Genomic DNA, 2,828 nt, shown 5'->3' with positions numbered 1-2,828 from the left:
AAGCAGGAGCTGGCTTGCCATGGGGCTCATGTCCTGGGAGGTGTCCCCGGGGCGGTGCTGGGCCGTGCTGGCCCCACCCTCCCAAGAGCTGGCAGCCACCAGGTGGGTGCTGCCCAGTTTCTGGTCCACATCGGTGGTCACCCCAACCAGGTCAGGGGCAGCCAGGTCCGTTCTCACCATGTGTCTTCGTGCTCATTATCTTCTTGGAGCCGCACGATGCCGTGCGGCAGGCAGGAGGAGGAAGCAGAGACCAGCGCCAAGGTGTGCACTGCCCATGGTCACTGAGTCAGACATCCAGGGATTCACACCCAGTCTTTCCAGCTGGTGCGGGGCAGAGGATTTCCTCCCACCAGCCTGTGGCCTCGGACTTGGACGTGTGTGGAAGGCAGCAGCACACGCCGGTCACGTGTGCAGTGGGTGCCCACTGCCTGCCCCGCGTGCCCCCAGTGCCCAGGGCTCTTGCACTCCGTCCTCCTCTGCTGGGTGGAGTAGAGCCATAACCAGATGGCAAATGCCCCCAGGGCTGTGCCAAGGTGATGTCATGCCTGGGGATGGGGAGGGCCTCTCGGAAGCCCTGGCCTCCTGGTCCTGGCACCTAAGCCCAGGCCTGGGGCTCCCAGCCAGCTGGAGGCAGGGAGGCATTGCATCAGCGCAGGGGAGGAGGAAGGCCCAGCCTGGCTCCAGGCCGTGGGTATGGGAGACGGGGTGCTCACGAGGGCCTCTCCTCTGGGCTGTGTGACCCACACCCTTGGCAGGAGACTGCTGTGACCTCTGAGCCTGTCCCTGCCTGGGCCTAGCGCGTGCCGCGCTGGCCAGCCACCTCAACCCCACCTTTACCGGCATCATAGCAGCGTCCTCAGCTGGGTCAGCCCCTAATTAGCGTGAGGAGGAATGTGGGCGTAGGTGCGGGCTGTAAATGTGTGGCAGCACCCCTCCCCACCGTGGCCAGAGCAGGTGCTCTGCCAGAGGCTTGCTGGCTGGGCTCAGGCTCGGATCTGAGCTGGGTGTGACTGATCCTCAGCAGTAGATGGGGTGCCCTAGGTGGACAGGGAGGCCTAGGTGTTCTCTCAACGCACCTGACGGACTTCCTCCTACAGGGGCTTCGCCACCTTCTCCTCCTGCTTCCCCGGCCTCTGCGAGGGCAAGCCTGCTGCCCTGCTACCCATGAGCCTCTCCCAGCCCTGCCTGCCTGTGCCGAGCGTGGGCCTGACCCGCATCCTGCCTCACCTCTACCTAGGCTCACAGAAAGACGTCCTGAACAAGGTGTGTGTGCAGTGGAGTTGGGGTGGTCAATGGGAAAGGGGCAGGAGCTCCAGAGGCAGCTTGGCAGCAGAGTGGGGATGAGGGAGGAAAGGAGCTGAAGGCAGTGGATGAGCTGGGTGTGGGAGAAGCATGGGTGGGGCCCAGGAGGACCCCAGGTTCCCCACCCATGACCCCAGCAGGACCACAGCAGGGCTTGGGGAGGGCCCAGCAGGGCTTGGGGAGGAGCGGGAAGCTGGCAGGCCAAGCTTCGGATGTCACTGGGCCCCTGGCCAACTCTGAAAGAATCCCGTGTTTTAAAATGGTGACGAGGGAAAAGGGTAAAAGCCACCACCCAGGCAACCATAAAATTCCTAGGAGCCCACCACTGGCCATGGGTGGGGCCTGCAGATGGAGGCCAGCCATGCCCGCATCCCCGCACAGGCCCAGGGTGCCAGGGTGGACCAGAGAGGCCTCCTGGGCCCGCCCCTGGATACACTGGGATCCGGGACAGGTTCCAAGGCTCCCAGGACCACCCCAGGATTCTGAAGGCTCTCCTGACGGCAGGGCAGGAAAAGCCTCCACCTTCACTCCCACACCAAGCTTCTCCCACCCCTTCCAACCCGTCCTCCTGCTCCTCCAGGATCTGATGACGCAGAATGGAATAAGCTACGTCCTCAACGCCAGCAACTCCTGCCCCAAGCCTGACTTCATCTGCGAGAGCCGCTTCATGAGGGTCCCCATCAATGACAACTACTGTGAAAACTGCTGCCCTGGCTGGACAAGTCCATCGAGTTCATTGGTGAGTCTGCGGCGGGCGGAGGGCGGGGCCTGGCTAGAGGAAGGCTAGAACTGGGCGTGGCCACAGGCACAGGAGGGGTCCCGGGGAAGTAGCCTGAACTGTTGGCAGTCGGGCAGGTGGGGTCCCCTACCTGGGCCAGGGAGAAGCTGTGCAGGCTTAGCCCTCACCTGGCCCCATGGCCCACCTGCCCAGATAAAGCCAAGCTCTCCAGCTGCCAAGTCATCGTCCATTGTCTGGCCGGCATCTCTCGTTCTGCCACCATCGCCATCGCCTACATCATGAAGACCATGGGCATGTCCTCCGATGACGCCTACAGGTACTGCCTTCCCCAGTCACACACTCGTGACTCACGGCGTCACCTCCCTTCCCTCGGCTGCCCAGTTGCACCAGAATGGCCCCACCGTCCAGGACCCCTGGCAAGGGAGTAGGGCCTGAGAGCAGCCTGGTGCACATGAGCTCATGGGTGCCCAGCGGGTGGCGTCAGGTGGGCAGCCTGGCCCTGGCGGGCGCCTGGGACTAAGCCCACCGCCCCCCCACCCCCCGCAGGTTCGTGAAGGACAGGCGCCCATCCATCTCGCCCAACTTCAACTTCCTGGGCCAGCTGCTGGAGTACGAGCGCAGCCTGAAGCTGCTGGCCGCCCTGCAGAGCGACGCGGGCACCCCTCAGGGACGCCGGAGCCGCCGCCCAGCCCTGCCGCCGGGCCCCGCTGCCACGGCTGCCACCACCTACCTCAGAGAGTGCTGCCACCGGGAATGCGGCTGCCAGGGAGGGCGGCCTGAGCACGGG

General features: G+C 64.7%; 1 long non-coding RNA gene across 1 annotated transcript; it reads left to right on the top strand.

Annotated features, from left to right (window-relative positions):
* The first annotated feature begins 1,999 nt into the window (after positions 1-1,999).
* LOC108525924 (uncharacterized) lies at positions 2,000-2,698 on the top strand. Its single transcript, XR_001884366.1, has 3 exons — positions 2,000-2,041; positions 2,234-2,357; positions 2,588-2,698. It is a non-coding gene; the product is annotated as an uncharacterized LOC108525924 (long non-coding RNA).
* Positions 2,699-2,828: the final 130 nt, after the last annotated feature.

This window comes from Rhinopithecus bieti, unplaced genomic scaffold (assembly GCF_001698545.2).
Source record: "Rhinopithecus bieti isolate Rb0 unplaced genomic scaffold, ASM169854v2 scaffold_39296, whole genome shotgun sequence".
Taxonomy (NCBI): domain Eukaryota; kingdom Metazoa; phylum Chordata; class Mammalia; order Primates; family Cercopithecidae; genus Rhinopithecus; species Rhinopithecus bieti.
Note: the sequence above shows the minus strand (reverse complement) of the source record. Positions and strands in the feature narration are given on the sequence as shown.